This window comes from Aquarana catesbeiana, linkage group LG01, assembly GCF_042186555.1.
Source record: "Aquarana catesbeiana isolate 2022-GZ linkage group LG01, ASM4218655v1, whole genome shotgun sequence".
NCBI lineage: Eukaryota > Metazoa > Chordata > Amphibia > Anura > Ranidae > Aquarana > Aquarana catesbeiana.
Window position 1 is genome coordinate 890,243,820 of NC_133324.1, and position 18,867 is coordinate 890,262,686.

The following is an 18,867-nucleotide window of genomic DNA, read 5'->3' on the forward strand; positions in this document are numbered from 1 at the left end:
ACTGTTTATATCACCAGGTATAATTCATCTAGCCCAGAATAACCAGTTTACAACTATGTTAAAAAATATTACAATTTTGGTTGGAAGATGATGGGCTGAAATCATCTTCCAGCTTCTTTTATGCCTCAGATGCTGCAATATTAGGAGTTTCCTATTGCAACCTGCTTTTGTTCTCTTACTACATATACAAAATGTACTGATATAACAAAAACAGCGATGCTCTTCTTCTACAACCAATAAGGGAAAAAATATCTGCATTTTTCTGCAGAATTCTTAAGCAACAAATGGAGGAAGTTTCACTCATTTACGTAATAAGTAAGAGTGTTTGTTTTACAACATAAGAGTTCTACATAAGAAGAAAAAAAAAAACAGAGGATAATTTATTAATTTTAAAAATATATATATTACCGGTAACCACTTGATCTCTGGAAGGTTTTACCCCTTCATGACCAGACCATGTTTTGCGATTTGGTAATTGCACGGTTATGCAATGCTGTAACCAAACAAATTTTATATCATTTTTTTCACACAAATGGAGCTTTCTTTTGGTGTTATTTGATCACCATTGGGGTTTTTCTTTTTTGCAATATAAACAAAAAAAAAAGCCAAACATTTTTAAAAAATGTCTGTTGTAAAACATATCCAATTAAAAATGTAAAAAAAAAAAATTCTAAATTCTTCATAAATTTTGGCCAAAATCTATTCTGCTACATGTCTTGGGGGGGGGGGGGGGGGTATCCCAATAAGTGTATATTGATTGGTTTGTTTGAAAGTTATAGACATGTACATGTATATGTACAAACTATGGTATAGAGTTTGTATATTTTTTTTAAAAATACCAGTTAGGCCCCTTTCACAATTGTGCGACTTGTTCTGCGACTTGGGACTGCAATGTCGCACGACAAGTCGTGCCCCATGATTTCCAATGAGTACCGTTCATATCCGTGTAACTTCAAGTCGCAGCGACTTCAAAGTAGTCCCTGACATTTATGCGACTTGAGGTCCATAGACCTCAAGATTACACAGGCATTGTATCGTGGCAAAATTGCGTGACTTTCAGGTCGCACAAGTGTGAAAGGGGCCTTATGGCGGTGATTCGAAACTTATAGTGAGACTGCAATAGTGCAGTGGGAAATCTGACACTAACTGACTCTGGGGGGGGAACTGACTAACAGCCACTGATATCACCAGTGACACTGATATCAGTGCTAATAATATACACTGTCAGTGTACTAATGACACTGGTTGGAAAGGGGTTAATATTTAGGGCGATCAAGGGGTTAAATATGTACCTAACAATAAAATATGGGGAGAACAAGCGCGGGACTTTAAACAAGACACATGGGAGCAAAAGTGTAGATTGAATAAAAAATGCAATTTATTATTGGAATGATACAAAAATTCATATAATTACATATTTAGCTCTGCATATGTTGGCACTTAGCTCTATAATGTTAATTTATAGTCAAGGATTTCTATTGCAGACAAATAGATACATTAAAATTGGAATGTTCATACATATAAGTAAATAATGTGTACACATAACAGTAGTTGTAAGCTCTACGCCGTTTCGGGACCTTATAGCCACTCATCAGGAGCATAACCGTAGTGATCACCTATGAATTGGGGAAAATAGCAATATTGAATGGTATGAATACACAGGTGGATAAATGTAAAACATGAATCTCACATTGTAACTCTTGATCGTGAAAGTGTAGATAGTTAGTGTGAAAGGTGAAACTAGATAGGTTGTGAAGAAAGTAAAAGGAAGAGAAAAGGAAAAAGGGAGAAAGGGAAATTGAAAAAGAGAGAAGGAACAAAAAGAGAAAGGAAAGGAGAGAAAGAAAAAGAAGAAAAAAGAAAAAAGAAAAAGGAAAAAAAAGAAAGAAAAAGGGCAGAATAAAAGAAAAGAGAAAAAGAAAACCAAAGGGGAAAGCATGAGGGTGGGCTAGATAGGAAATGGGAAAATTCTTTTTTCTTTTTTCTTCTTTTTCTTTCTCTCCTTTCCTTTCTCTTTTTGTTCCTTCTCTCGTTTTCAATTTCCTTTTCTCCCTTTTTCCTTTTCTCTTCCTTTCGCTTTCTCCACAACCTATCTAGTTTCACCTTTCACACTAACTATCTACACTTTCACACTACAACATTCACTTACTCTCTACATTTGTTTTTCAGATAGATACTATGTTTACTCCCTTTCCCATCCAAGGGATCACCTTTCAAACCCATCCACTTAGTTTTCACACCTCGACCCTACCTGGGGGGCCTTCTGTGTTGGTCTCGCCTGCCGGGATATGCCCCCTCAGCTTCGGGCCTGAGCATCTTTGGCTGGCTTGGCATCCTAGGCCGCACCGCCTTTGCGCAGACACTATTGTGAGTTCACGATCAAGAGTTACAATGTGAGATTCATGTTTTACATTTATCCACCTGTGTATTCATACCATTCAATATTGCTATTTCCCCAATTCATAGGTGATCACTACGGTTATGCTCCTGATGAGTGGCTATAAGGTCCCGAAACAGCGTAGAGCTTACAACTACTGTTATGTGTACACATTATTTACTTATATGTATGAACGTTCCAATTTTAATGTATCTATTTGTCTGTGATAGAAATCCTTGATGGAATGTATCTTTTTGACTATAAATTAACATTATAGAGCTAAGTGCCAACATATGCAGAGCTATGTGCCTAAATATGTAATTATATATATTTTTGTATCATTCCAATAATAAATTGCATTTTTTATTCAATGTACACTTTTGCTCCCATGTGGCTTGTTTAAAGTCCCGCACTTGTTCTCCCCATATTTCATTACTGAACTGGGATGGAGGAGGGGTTTAGAATGGCCCCACTATCCTCATGCAAAGTCCCAACATATTGTTCTACCTTCTTATCATGTACCTAACAATGTTTAGTATGTGTACAGTGTGATGATTTTACTAAGCAATGTGCCGGTTTTAACTCTCTGCTTCGCAGGGAGAGAAAAAATGGCACATCGCTCCTGTCTGTAGAGAGCCCTGTGTTGTTTACCAACATAGGGCTCTCTTCTGTCATGCACTCAGCCGATCAGTGGGTTCTGGCCATTAATCATTGGGCGGGAACCGCTGATTGGCTTGTGCTGCAGTGAGTGACAGCACAGTCCTCCGGGTCTGCACGCGCAGAAAAAAAACCTGTGATGTACAGGTATGTGATTGTGTCTGTACAAGCCGACCTTCTGCAGTTAGACCCCTGTCACACTGGGGCTGTGCCACGTTAGCGGTAGTTTTAGCGGAGCTTTACCGTCGTTTTAGTGGGGCTTTTCAGCCACTCTCAGCCACCAGCGGAGTAACTTTAACCCCCCGCTAGCGGCTGAACAAAGGGTTAAACGCACCCGTGTTGCGGCGCTGCTGAAGCGCTGTGCGGGCACTTCGGCAGAGCTGCCCATTCGTTTCAATGGGCAGGGCATTTTGGGAGCGGTGTATACACCGCTCCCAAACCGCCCCAAAGATGCTGCTTGCAGGACTTTTTTTCCCGAGAGGCACTTTTCAGGCACTTTACAGGCACTTTTTTAGCGCTAAAATGCCTGAAAAGAGCCTTCAGTGTGAAAGGGGTACTGCAGCAGGTCGGCAAGCAGTTAAAGCTGAAGTTTAGCCAAGAAATGTATTCCTCTACAACTTCAGTTACAATACTTACCTGTAATAAAGTATGCTTGACGAAGTGCAGGCTATCAGATTCTGTAGAAATCTTCACTGCAGGGCTGCCCTGTCCTCTTTCTGCTACTAAATTTCCAGCACTGTGGGGGTTAACAGCTTCAGGTCTCCGGGCTCAGCTGCACTAAAGATGATCTGACTCCTCCTACCCTCTCCTCCAATGGGAAATCTTCTTTCACTGATTACACTGCCTGCAGCAACATAATCTGTTCATTTTGGGGTGGAGCCTGTGACTGATCAGACCCTCCTCAATTTCCACATTATGTTACAGGCAGTGTAATCTGTGAAATAACATTTCTCATTGGAGGAGAGGGTAGGAGGAGGCATGTCCCCGTCAGATCATATGTAGTGCAGCTGAGCCCGGACACCTGAAACTGTTAACCCCCACAGTGCTGGAAGTTCAGCAGCAGGAAGAGGACAGGGCAGCCCTACAGTGAAGATTTCTACAGAATCCAACAGCCTTCATGTTGCGAGGCATACTTCATTACAGGAGTTAGGTATTGTAACTAAAGCTGTAGAGGGAAACTGTGTGTCTAAATAATCAGAAGATTCAAAAATATAGGTAGCTAAAAGAATACAGTATCTAGACAAGGATGTAATATATTGCAACGTATTAGTCTATAGATGTGTTGGCATTACAGAAAAATTATCCAGCCAGAAATCTTGTGTCCTTGTAACTCAGTAAAAACATACTGTATTTAAAGCAGACCTTCAGTCATTTTGGATAGTAAAACTTTTTTTTTCTGCCAGTAAATAACTTATTCAGCCCACTTCCTGTTTCATGTCTGATCATTAGCCTCACTCTCCCATACTGGTCACTGGAAGTTCAACATGTCACCTCATGGCTAAGAACTCTCTAAGGACCTGAAAAAAAGAATTGTCGCTCTACATAAAGATGGCCTAGGCTATAAGAAGATCGCCAAGACCCTGAAACTGAGCTGCAGCATGATGGGCAAGACCATACAGAGGTTTAACAGGACAGGTTCCACTCAGAATAGGCCTCGCCATGGTCGGCCAAAGTAGTTGAGTGCACGTGCTCAGCGTCATATCCAGAGGTTGTCTTTGGGAAATAGACGTATGAGGAGTGCTGCCAGCATTGCTGCAGAGGTTGAAGGGGTGGGGGGGGGGGTCAGTCTGTCAGTGCTCAGACCATACGCTGCATCAAATTTGTTTGCATGGCTGTCCTCCCAGAAGGAAGCCTCTTCTAAAGATGATGCACAAGAAAGCCCGCAAACAGTTTGCTGAAGACAAGCAGATTAAGGACCGGGATTACTGGAACCATGTCCTGTGGTCTGATGAGACCAAGATAAACTTATTCGGTTCAGATGGTGTCAAGCGTGTGTGGCGGCAACCAGGTGGTGGAGGTGTCATGGTCTGGGGCTGCATGAGTGCTGCCGGCACTGGGGAGCTGCAGTTCATTGAGGGAACCATGAATGCCAACATGTACTGTGACATACTGAAGCAGAGCATGATCCCCTCCCTTGGGAGACTGGGCCGCAGGGCAGTATTCCAACATGATAAAGACCCCAAACACACCTCCAGGATGACCACTGCATTGCTAAAGAAGCTGAGGGTAAAGGTGATTGACTGGCCTAGCATGACTCCATGCCTAAACCCTATTGAGCATCTGTGGGGCATCCTCAAATGGAAGGTGGAGGAGCGCAAGGTCTCTAACATCCACCAGCTCTGTGATGTCGTCATGGAGGAGTGGAAGAGGACTCCAGTGGCAACCTGTGAAGCTCTGGTGAACTCCATGCCCAAGAGGGTTAAGGCAATGGTGAAAAATAATGGTGGCCACACAGAATATTGACACTTTGGGCCCAATTTGGACATTTTCACTTAGGGGTGTACTCACTTGTACACTCACTACTTTACATTGTAGCAAAGTGTCATTTCTTCAGTGTTGTCACATGAAAAGATATAATAAAATATTTACAAAAATGTGAGGTGTGTATTCACTTTTGTGAGATACTGTATATAAAATAATATGCAAAGTGGTTGGAGGGAAGCTTCAGAATGGCAAATATGTTTTTATTACAAATTATGTGAGCAGACTGCAGTTACTCTTTAAATAGAAAGTTAATAACAATCATTTTCCCCTTTTAATAAAATTCACATTAGCATTCATCTCTGCCTGCTGATGTAAAATCATCTAACATTGTAATGTTTTGGTTTTTTTTAATTATTTTACTTACCATTTTTTTTACTTACCATTTTTGTGTCCACTTCCTGGTTTTCCCTTGCCTCTTGGGAAAGCAAGGGTGTAACCATACCTCCTAACCTTTTGAGATGGGAATGAGGGGCGGGCGCCTATTGGCAAAAGTAAGTAGGCACCCCCTTTCATGCCTCTTAAAGAAGAATTATACAAAAAAAAATATTAGTTAAACCCAGAAGTGCTTTTTTTACCACTACAATTTCTTTATTGGCTTTTGACATTTAAAAATGCAGCAATGTAGAAACTTGATGAAATGTTTAGCACTGGGAAACACTTTTTGAAAGATAAAAAGTGCATTTTATATACAACTATATAGATCAGACCAAAATGAGGGACAAATGAGGGATGAGGGACAGAAGTTCCTATTCAGGGACAGTTCCTCGGAATCAGGGACAGTTGGGAGCTATGTGTCCCTGTAGTCCCTGAGGATTGGATCATCAAGGCTCAGTATGTAGTCATAGGCTGAAAAAAGCCTATGACTACATCCTGAGCCTTGATGATCTAATCCTCAGGGACTACAGGAGACCACTTACCCCAGTAACGGCTACCATTCTTGGTTTCCTGCCAAGCAATATACTGTATCTTGCACTATCATCTCATGGCGCCCCTCTCCTGGGGGTAGGACTGGCACTTAAAGTGATTGTAAGGCTTTGTTTTTGTTTTTTTTTTTAAATAACAAACATGCCATACTTACCTCCACTGTGCAGTTCGTTTTGCACAGAGTCGCCCCGATCATCCTCTTCTGGGGTCCCCTGGTGGTGCTATCAGCTCCTCTCCGCATCGTATAACCCCCTAGGAGAAGCGCTCTCCCTGGGAATTACCTTGCGGGCATGCTCCCGAGTCCAGCATTTGCATCCATAGACACAGAATGCAGGACTTGGCCCCGCCCCCCCGGCGCCCTCATCATTGGATTTGATTGACGGCATTTGATTGACGGCAGTGGGAGCCAATGGCTGCGCTGCTATCAACCTATCCAATCAAGGCTCTGGCTGGGCCATTCCAAAACTTTAATCTTCTTCTTGTGAAGCCAGTTCTTGGTAATGTTACTCTTGTGCAATATTTTCTCCACTTGATGACGACTGTATTCACTGTGTTCCATGGTATATTTAATGCTTTGGAAATTCTTTTGTACCCTTCTCCTGACTGATACCTTTTAACAGTGAGATCCCTCTGATGCTTCGGAAGCTCTCTGCGGACCATGGCTTTTACTGTAGGATACAACTAAGAAAATTCAGGAAAGGCCTACTAGAACAGCTGAACTTTTTTGGGGGTTAATCAGAGGCACTTTAAAGTGGTTGTAAACCCTTTTTTGGGACTTCTACCTATAGGTAAGCCTACAATAAGGCTTACCTATAGGTAGTGGAAATATCTCCTAAACGTGTGAAGATATTTCACTTGTAGTCCGAAGAAACGAAACTCTGTGCTGTTTCTTCCCTAGCGTGTGCCGTTACTGTGCGCATGCACGGGAGTGACGTCACGTGGCTCCGGTGAATCACAGAGCCGGAGTCCACAGCCTGGAAGGAAGAGGGGCTTGAAGATGGACGCTGCCTAGACAAGGGACATCGCTGGATTCTTTTGCAGGTAAGTGTCACATAATGGGCTAGTATGCGATGCATACTAGCCCATTATGCTTTTAATTTGCAGGCTATACAGGGAGCAAAAGAGGAAGTAAAACCCATCATTTACTTCCTCTTTAAATGATGGCAGGTGTGTACGGACTCCTATTTAACATGTGTTTGAATGTGATTGCTTAATTCTGAACACAGCTACATCCCCAGTTATAAGGGGGTGTGCACACTTATGCAACCACATTATTTCAGTTTTTTATTTTTACCCCCCCCCCAAAAAAAAAAAAAAAAGATTTCAGTTTGTTTTTCAATTGAGTTGTACAGTTTAAAAAGAAAAAGTTCTGAAATGATTTATCTTTGTCTCATTTTTTGTACATCACAAAAACCTGACATTTTAACAGGGGTGTGTAGACTTTTTATATCCACTGACATTTTTGACACTTTTTTGGGAACCAGTGACATTATTACAGTGATCAGTGCTAAAAAAATATGCACTGTTATTGTACTAATGACACTGGCAGGGAAGGGGTTAACATCAGGGGTGATCAAAGGGTTAACTGTGTTCCCTCAGTGTGTTTACTAACTGTATGGGGGATAGGCTGCTTGGGAGAACACACAGATCCGTCTTCTTGCATAGCAGAAAGACAGGATCTCTGTGTGATCCCCTGTCAGAACGGAGATCTGCCCTGTTTACACAGATCCCCGTTCTGTCTCTGCGGGGAACGATCGCGGGCGGCCGGCGGACATCGAGTCCGCTGGACCCGCTGATTGGCTTCCCCGCACGCACGCGCGCACCCACAGGACGCCATATACGAGCCCGAGGTACACCGACGATTCACAGAGCTGAGCCAAGCTGCCGCAGGATAACTGCAGCGGCTGGTTGGCTAGGGGTTAAGCAGAACTAAAAAAACTGGTAGCAGGAAAACTGTGTATGTCTCCTCTGTCATATCACCACTTTCCCTGCTGACATTTTCTTTAGTAATTGTACACTGGGTGCAGTTCATGTCCTGTGCTGCATACAATTCTGAAATCTGTAAAATACCAGGGGGGTAAGAGCTAGGTACCAGGATGATATAGCTTCTGTGCATAGGAGTAATATCATTATTGGCCCCTAATGGCTGAAGACAAAAGAACCTGAATCTGGAACAAGACCGGGAGATGATGGCACCAATGGAGTATACAGGAGAAAGAGAAGAAAAGGCAAGAAAGGGAAAGAGAGAGAGAAAAGGTAGGCGTGTGTGGGTGTATGTGGATTTGTGTGCCTACAAAAACCTTTTACCATTTTTTTTTCTGTGATTGTACACTCATAATACAGCTATTCACATACTGGAAATGAATGTTGACTGATAAACAGAAAATGATACTGTGTGAAAGGTCTCTTGAGCTGGTAATGGGGTTTACGTTTAGTGATAAGTTGATGTCCCTCATTAATGGTGAGAATCTAGTTTCTTTTTCCGTTTCCTCAGACAACGTTGGCCACTGGACTCATTAAACAGAACAAAATGCAGTTTCTATTCACAGTAAGCTTACATTACTGGCATGGTGAAGAATTAGTGTGGTTATGGGGTTTCGAGCTTTTCTTTTTCTTAAAAGATCCTGAAATATATTTTATTCTCATAACAGTAAGTGGTTGATGTATGTAATGACAATATTCAGTATATTTGTTCTCCTTTTTAGTCCATCATAATTTTTTTTCCATATTTACATATAGTATAGACAGCCCTGTTTAGTAAAAATGGCAGTGATGGGTTAGGACAAACTATAGCACTGCTGGGAGTGCTTATAACTGTCATCTTTTCTTCAGAGAAAATTGAGTACTGTCCGTGATACTTTTTTTATTTGCACTAACATACAATTTTTCAGGACAAGCTTTCGGGGTATGTCCCCTTCTTCAGGAAGGGGACATACCCCGAAAGCTTGTCCTGAAAAATAGTATGTTAGTGCAAATAAAAAAAGTATCACGGACAGTACTCAATTTTCTCTGTCACAATTGCACTAATACGGCTACAATCAAATCAAGTATCTTTTCTTCACATAGTTCAAATATTTTTTAAATAATAAAAAAGATATACTGAGTGATCAGTCTCTTGGCATCCCCATTTTACTTTTTCACCTGTAATCTTTCTCCATGTGTACAGCTTAACAAGTTCTTCTATATATGTTTATGGTACTCACCTATCCAACTAATGAATTCAAAGGAAAAAAATACTACTACTACTAATAATAATAATAATACTATCAATGTTCAGTTTCCTTATGCCGTGTACACACAGGCGGACTTTTGGCATCAAAGGTCCGACGGTCATTCCGACGGTCTTTCGACGGACTTTTGACGGACTTCTGACGGACTTTCGAACCTACACACAATCACGCCAAAGTCCGACAGATTCGTACGTGATGATGTACGACCGGACTAAAATAAGGAAGTTCATAGCCAGTAGCCAATAGCTGCCCTAGCGTCGGTTTTCGTCCGTCGGACTAGCATACAGACGAACTGATTTTTCGACCAGACTCGAACCCGTCGGAAAGATTTGAAACATGTTTTAAATCTAAAGTCAGTCTGATTTTCGACCGAAAAAGTCCACTGCAGGTCCAATGAAGCCCATACACGGTCGGATTGTCCGACGGATTAGTTCCGTCGGACCAGTCTGGTCGAAAAGTCCGCCCGTGTGTACACGGCTTTAGTTGTCTTTCCTTCTTTATCCTGCTACTGGACAATGAAAGAGCAGCAGCACAATGATGAGATCATCTCTCTGGTCTCTCCCACTGTCCCTAATTTCAAGGGACTGTCCCTGATTTGATGCAATGTCCCTCTGTCCCTCATTCCTCCTCATTTGTCCCTCATTTTGCTCTGATCTATATAGATGTATATAAAATACACTTTTTATCTTTCAAAATGTGTTTTCCAGCGCTAAACCTTTCATCTGATTTCTAAATTGCTGCATTTGTAAATTCCAAAAGCCAATATAAAGGAATGATAGTGGTAAAAAAAGCACTTGTGGGTTTAACCAATCTTGTTTTTATGTACAATTCTCCTTTAAGGGGGCGTGGCAAGGGGTGTGTCCTATGCCTGCATACTTTTGCTGATAGGTGTCCCTCATTCCCATCTCAAAATGTTGGAAGGTATGCTTTGCAAAGCCACTGACACAGATTACTGCCCCCTACCCTTCTAATCTGATTGCTTCTGTACAGAGGATTACAGGAAGCTAATATATGCGTGTGCCTAACATGTGTTTTTGTGTGTACTTTGAAGTGTTATCACTAAGGGATGTGCTAAATTGTATCCAGCACATCCCCGCTGACAGGACAGAACTCTGCCTTGTTTACATAGGCAGAGTTCTGTCCTGTCTCTGTCCTCGCCGATCAGAGGGTGCCAGCGGTAATCCATTGGCCAGCACCTGCTGATCGACTTGTGCTGTGTATAATGATAGCCCAGACGGGTCACAGTTGGCGCACCTCCATATACCTAGGTTATGTGGTTGGCAAGTGGTTAAAGTTAGGTTGTAAAGAGAAGCTAAAACCCCGGTCAACTTTTTGATCCCTGTTTCCATGTTGCAGATTTTCCCTCACTTCCTGTCGGGTAACCTCTAATGCCCCGTACACACGGTCAGATTTTCCGATGGAAAATGTTCGATGGGAGCTTGTTGTCGGAAATTCCGACCGTGTGTAGGCTCCATCGGACATTTTCCATCGGAATTTCCGTCACACAAAATTTGAGATCTGGATCTCAAATTTTCTGACAACAAAATCCGTTGTCGTAAATTCCGATCGTGTGTACACAATTCGGACGCACAAAGCTCCGAATCAAGCAGAAGAGCCGCACTGGCTATTGAACTTCATTTTTCTCGGCTCGTCATACGTGTTGTACGTCACCGCGTTCTTGACGTTCAGGATCTCCGACAAGATTTGTGTGACGTGTGTATGTTATGCCCTGTACACACGGTCGGATTTTCCGATGGAAAATGTGTGATAGGACCTTGTTGTCGGAAATTCTGACCGTGTGTGGGCTCCATCACACATTTTCCATCGGATTTTCCGACACACAAAGTTTGAGAGCAGGATATAACATTTTCCGACAACAAAATCCGTTGTCGGAAATTCCGATCGTGTGTACTCAAATCCGATGGACAAAGTGCCACGCATGCTCAGAATAAATAAAGAGATGAAAGCTATTGGCCACTGCCCCGTTTATAGTCCCGACGTACGTGTTTTACGTCACCGCGTTTAGAACGATCGGATTTTCCAACAACTTTGTGTGACTGTGTGTATGCAAGACAAGTTTGAGCCAACATCCGTCGGAAAAAATCCTAGGATTCCGTTGTCGGAATGTCCGAACAAAGTCCGACCGTGTGTACGGGGCATAAGACAAGTTTGAGCCAACATTCCTTGTAAAAAAAACATGGATTTTGTTGTCGGAAAATCCTATCGTGTGTACAGGGCATAACAAGAGGGTAGCCTGTCAGTGAATTCACCGAGCCTTAATTCCTCTAAAGCTGGCCAGACACTATACAATCTGATTGTATAATCTTTGTGATCTTTTCAATTTCCTTTAGATTTACCAAAACTATGTAATAAGAAAATAAGTCTAAACAATTCAATCAGGCCATTACACTACATGGTTGTTTGTAGATCTAAAAGACATTATACAATCAGATTGTAAAGTGCGATGGGCAGTGGGCAGTAGGCAGTGAGGCATTTCTTCTTCTGACCACTATTGTAAGTATTTATCTTTCCAGCTGATGACCAGTGTAAGAGGGCATCTATCCTACTGACCACCATTCTAGGGGAAAACTTTTCTCTATGTTTTACAAAGTAGAGGGATGCTTTTATACTAACCACCAGTGTAAGGGGTATTCTTCTACAGACCAGCACTGTAAAGGGGCACTGAGCTGGCCAATTCACTAACGTTTCTCATATGAGATATTTGTATTCTATATGAAATATTGTATGTGATATTTTAAATGCCAATCCACTAAAGTTAAATATTACATTTGCTGCAAATATGTGGTAAATATCACCTAACAGTCAACTGACAAAAAAATAAAATAAAAAGTTGATTATGTCATGGTCTAGCCTAGAGTTCTCCAAACTTTATAAACAGAGGGCCAGTTTACTCTCCTTCAAATTTTAGGGGGGCCGGACTATGGCCAGGGGTAGAAATTGTCCTTGTGTCAGCAGGAGTAGCCAGTATCTTTAAAATGGGGGGGGGGTAGTGCCCCATTTGTGGCGTTAGTGGGCAGAATTTTGCCCCATTGTTGGAGTCAGTGGGAGGAAAAGTGCCTCGTATCAGTGGGAGGACTAGTGCCCCAATGCCTGGATGAAGGCATAGGGATGCAGTTTTGAGACCCCTGGTCTAGCCACTCAGTATTTAATGAATGAAAATGAAACATTTTAGCAGCAATATTACTACCACTGCTAAATGTGACAGCTCCAACTCAGGACTTTTTGTGACTGAGTAGGGGAGCTATCTACCAATTACTCATTCACATGTCAGGGGGAGGGGGGCAGTATTTAGGGGCCCCTTCATTTTTAAAGGGGGCTTCAATATTCCGATGAGTCACCCACCCGCAGACCCCCACAACCACTGGGCCAGAGTTGTGGGGAAGAGGCCCTTTTCCTCATCCAACTTACGGGTCTAATATAAATCTTTATAATTTTATCACATTTACCACCCCTTTTGTTTACATTGGGCCAGGTAGGGGATGTGTTGTAATAAGAATGAGCGTATGTGTCGCTACAATGTATGAGCAGAAACAGGTGGTATGAATGCTGGTTTATACCCCGGTCCAAGTTACTCAAATATTCTTCAGCTAGAAAAAAAGTCCTCACATTCTGACCATATAGAAGATCCATTCACCCATAATGGGAAAGAGCATAAAAATCGTATACTAATATTGTTTGCTACCAAATGAAATTATATCAATTAGACAGCCTCTCTTTGGCTTGATGAGTACATATCATGTTCTCTATGTTGTGGCCTCTGTATGGTGGCAAGTGTTCAAGACCTGGGAAATGGAAGCTGTTCTACAGCTGGGTGGGAGCCACGTGCAGGCTCTGATCTTTCATTTGGAAAGCACTGAGATACAATATAATGGTTCCTATATAAGTACTGGTATTACTTCCCTCTCTTTCTTGGAATGACAATATCTACAGTACACTGTTGTATTAGGGGGAATTCCTCAATTAGTCAAAAAGGGAAAAAGGAGAAGGGTCTGTCTGGAAGGGGTTGGGATTAATTGCACAAGAATTTCAGAACATATGAAATGTCAAATGACATTCTGAAAATGTAGTTCATGTTGTCACCCATAATGGTGCACCATGGAAATAAAGATGAATAAAATTTGAAGCAATGCTGGAACAAAAAAGAGATTACCAATGCGACAGATGGCAAGAAGGGAGACAAACTGTGAAACTTTTATATGTTTCCAGGCACCTCCACGATCCTGGCTAAAGCTGGCCTTAAGGTCAAATTTTTAATCAAAATTCAGAAAAATCGATTGTCAGAGCATTTGATCTTGCCATCGTTTAGTCAAATAATTTTGTTTGAAAGCCCTTAAAATTCTGTACAGACTGGCTACTTTAATAGAATTCTGGACTTATTGAACAGGTTTCTTTTGTGGCTAGCATACGTGCATTACAATATGTAAGATTTTTCCCAAGCGGAAATCCCAGTTTAGAATTTCTTGTTCAAAGCGTTTATAAGCACAATAAAGTACAAAAAAACAGTAGGTTCTGTAGTGTCAAACAACATAGTAAATGCCTTGGGTGTTACAATATTGAGTATACATTCTGAGCACATGACATACCGAATTTTAGTTTAACAGCGTCCCAAGCATTATGTACATTTTTTTTTCATATTTGGATAAGATCAGGAGAATTACAATAATACATTTAGATAGATGTAGAGTTCTAAAATAAATACATTAGAGAAGCTGAGATAGGCGGGTGGCAGGATTGGGGTAGTGAGGGAAGGGGAGGGAGGGGTGAAGGAGTTCCTGGGTTCACCCATATGCATAGCACCAAGTATGAGAGGCTGTAAATATGCCTTGAGTAGGTCAGATTATAGTAGCAATAAAGAAGAGTTATAGTATAGCCACCCATGGTTGCAACGTTTTTGTGTATTTCAAATTTATCTGTGAGAATAGCCTCAACTTTGTTGTTTATCATGTCCTGGGTAATCCTATTTTTAGTTTCTGTGATGCTTATTGAGTTTGACTTCCATGCAGGGGCAGACTGACCATTAGGGCACTCAGGCACTGCCTGAGGGCCCGGAGCCAGTAGGGGGCCCCATGAGAGTACCTCCGTCCCAAGGAATCTGTGCTGATCCCAAAGCCCAGTGCTGGAACTGAGCTTCGGTACATGGCCTGACAGTAGACATGTGCATGACAAAAAAATTTGTTTTGTATCGTTAATCTAGTTATTTCGTTTAGTTAAATTCGGTTGATTTGTTCAATTCAGTTTCGGAATTTGAATTCGGAATTTTCAAATTTCCTTCGAATTTACCGATTTTTTTTATTCGAAACAATCAAATTGATAAATTTTCGAAACGTTCGAAACTAAAATGTTATATTGAATAAAAAAATGCAGCGCTGAGAGAATATAACACCCCCTAGGGTGACCTCTGGGGGTGGATATTCACTGGTGAATAGTAAATGGTACTGTGAATATACACTAATGAATAACAATGAGAGTGCTAAGTGCATAAATGGAGACAAAGGGTAGGCTCATATATGCATGGCACAATCATATAGAATGCATATAACCCATATAATGATTACACATGAATGTTAATCAGTATCACAATGTGTCTATAATGAACGTAGAAAAAGTCAATGGAGACATCTAATGAAAGGTATATAGTCTCTTAAAGATAACTATAAAAATGCAATCGTTCTTGTGAAAAGAGATGGTAAATATGCATTGTAGGGAGTGAGTTCCACACACGACAATCTGTGAAGTGCATCCAACTCCGGGGGAGAGGGATGGGTACTCTTACCTCAAAACGTGGACACACTCGCCAGCGGCGGTGGGTCAATCGAGCATGAAACGATCTTCCAGAACGAACTCTCCACCCAGGACTCTTGATAAGATGATGTATACCCGCATCCGCGTCCAAGAGGGTCGGTGATAAGTTGTCACAGTAAAGGCTCCAGCAGGTGAATGTTTGTTGTCATCCAAACGACCGCATGAGTCACGGGAAAAAGATAAAACAAAAAAGCCTCCACATAGTGCAGATGATTCCGAGATAAAAATTTAATCAAATAAAATAGGTAAAGAATGTACAAAACATCATTCAAGATGTGTACATGGTGTGATCACAAAAATCAAGTAGAAGAAGCGTGGTATATGAAGCCAAGCAGGCATGTTTCGTAGTAAACGTACTTCTACTGGGGCAAGAAGAAGGTGGGGGGGAGTCTTTCTTGCGGACGTCACCCGCTGCCACACTGTGCTCGTCATCCATCAGAGTAGTGCTTGTGCTGGTGCCCATCTTTCTAAGTGTTGCGCCCTTGAGCGCTTGATTTTAGTACGTGTCAATGACTTTTAAATAAATTATACGGAGTGCACTTAGATTGTGTTCTCATTTTTTTTATACAATGGAGCGGTCAGTACCCATCTGGTACACATGCTGGTCTGGCCATCCAGATTCCGGACATCTCCCTGGTGGACGGCGGTAACATCAGGCTCCATTGAGGATTTGTGAGACGGCACCAGGAATTACCATCATCCCTGTGGGGATACCTGTGAGTCTGACCTCTGCTTGCAGAGGTCCGCGGAATCTGGTAAGCGCATTTTTGTTTATCTGGGAGAAGCTGCATACGACCGATTGTACTATTGGAATCTACCCATCATTCATTTGTCATAAGGATATTTGACAGCCACTACACTCCGGATGCACATTGGACTTTTGATTCTATAATTTTAGCTTCATTCATTGCGCTGCACTTACCCCTATTATAATATGCGTAGTGAGAATTCGACTGGAGTTCCATGTAAAATAAGATTCAAATTTCGTTACGTTATTTGAGGATTCGGTAAAATTTGTTTATACTGTAATTCGGGTATTCGGATATATCTTCGAATAACGAAGAATTTGTCCGTATATTGATTCGGAACGAAACGCACCGCACATGTGTACCTGACAGGGGCACGCTAGTGTCGGGCACTCAGGACACCTTCCCTGCATTTCTTGGAGGATGCCCGGGCTCCCCCATGCAGCGATTGTCCCTGTGTAGCAGCCGACACTGGCTTCTCCCGATGAGCCTGCACATCACACAGAGCTCACCAAGGAGTTAACTGCAATAGCCGCACTGGTTATCTGAGGTATGTGTACAGCATAGGGGAGGGGGACGCAGTAACCAGGAAGGGAGGGGGCAGGATGCACACATGGAAAAGTGATTGGGGGGGTAAGAGGATATGTGCTGGGGATATTTTTGGAGGGGAGAGCACCTGTTCTGGAAGGTGGGGGGGGGGGTAAATCCCCCCCCCCCAAAATCAAAGAGATGCCACTTGCCAGTCATCTCAGGACCCCCTCTCTGCTGTCATCTCAGGACCCCCTCTCTGCTATCATTTCAGGACGCCCTCTTTGCTCTCATCCCAGGGGCCCCTCTCTGCTCTCATCCCAGGGGCCCCTCTAAGCTCTCATCCCAGGGGCCCCTCTCAGCTGTCCTCATCCCAGGACCCCTCTCAGCTGTCCTCATCCCAGGACCCCTTTCAGCTGTCCTCATCCCAGGGGTCCCCTCTGTGTCCCCATTCCAGGGGTCCCCTCTGTGTCCTCATCCCAGGGGTCCCCTCTCTGTCCTCATCCCAGGTATCCCCTAAACACCAACTGCAACAGGGGGCTTGGGACAATAAGGGCTTGGGGGCCGTAAAACCTCATAGTGGAGCACTGTTTTTACTCACCCCCTTTAACTGCTGTAGCCAGGGGTGTACACATGTTACAGCCACAGCAGGCATTACACACCCTGTCACGCTTGGCAGGTGTAGTGCCTGCCAAACGTAACCCATTCAAGTGAATGGGGCTGCTCTGGAAAGGCCATACAACCTTGTGCAGTATAGTGAAAAAAAGGGTTAAAGCAGGCAGTGAGGAGGCATTGTATTGCCTTTAACCCCTTGGATCCCACACTAACATGCTGCAACTGCATGCATTGTGCATGGTTGCAGGGTGTTTGCAGAATGGCCCTATTCACTTGAATCGGTCACGATCACCCACTAAAAGCAACAGGGGGTTTAATTCCTGCCACAGCAAGTGTATGTAGCGCCCTGGGGTTTAGTCAGGAAGCTCCTCACCAAATTCCTTGTCAGGAGTAGCTACTGTAGTTTATTACTAGGGATCCATTGACTTCTCCCTAAGTTTGGCCTGGTTATACTTTCCTCTTCTACCATCAGGTGGCCGGGCACTTGGAGGTATTAGATTGAGAAGGACAACTCAAGGTCAGGTTATGGGTATATGGGGTATCTCAGCCAATGGGCAGGGATTTTGTTGAATCCCTTGGCCTGCTGGGAGAGCCTATATATTCGGGTGAGGTCAGGTGATCCAGGATCTTGTGTACCACCCGGACCTCCGTCTGGGTGGACGTGTGTCGTATGGCCCGGGCTGCTAGGCCGGAGATCGGGCCTATCCCGGGGGTATCTGGCTGCCAGGCTGTGTGAGGGCCTATCCAGAAGTAAAAGGGCAGCGCAGCGTTGGGTCTGCAGCTTGCAATCAGGATACTTCAGGTGGTAATCAAGTCAGGGAACCAACCAGTGGAGGTGACGCTTACAGAGCAGCCTTGTGTGTCAAGCTAGGGACCGAGATGGTCAGCAGGGGTGAAGCTTGAAGGTATCTGTATCCAAAGTGCCAAGCTAGGGACCCAGCAGGGAAGTGTGGGTGACACATGAGGGAGATACCACTGAAAAAGCCTTGAGGAGCTCACGGGATTCAGAGTTAGTGAATCACAGGGTCCGGTGAGAGACCGGGACCTCAAGGGGCTGAAGAACTACTAGAAGAAGTTGTAGTAGAGCTGAGAGAACTGTTACTTTGAGCTAGGAACTGTTTAAGTACTGTTGCCATAGGAGATGGCAATACTGCATGTGCAGAAGTGGCACCTTGCTGGGGCCTTTCCCTGTACGGCTGTTCTCCTATTGATGCCTCGAAGTCTACCATTTAAAATTGCAATTACTTAAGGGTGTCCTGGCCCTAACTCTCTTTCCCCTACAAAATATAAAAAGGACTGTCAAAGAAATAAAAACTCTTTTACATCCAATAAGTGTCTGGCGCCCAATGACTTTTACTACCTTTGCACCCACTATGCCTCACAACCCCCCACTTATTGAAGGATGTCAGCTATCTTTGGCCTTGAAGGTTCCTATTAAACTGGAAGAGGTCAGAGATTCTGCTACATTTGGCGCCCAACGTGG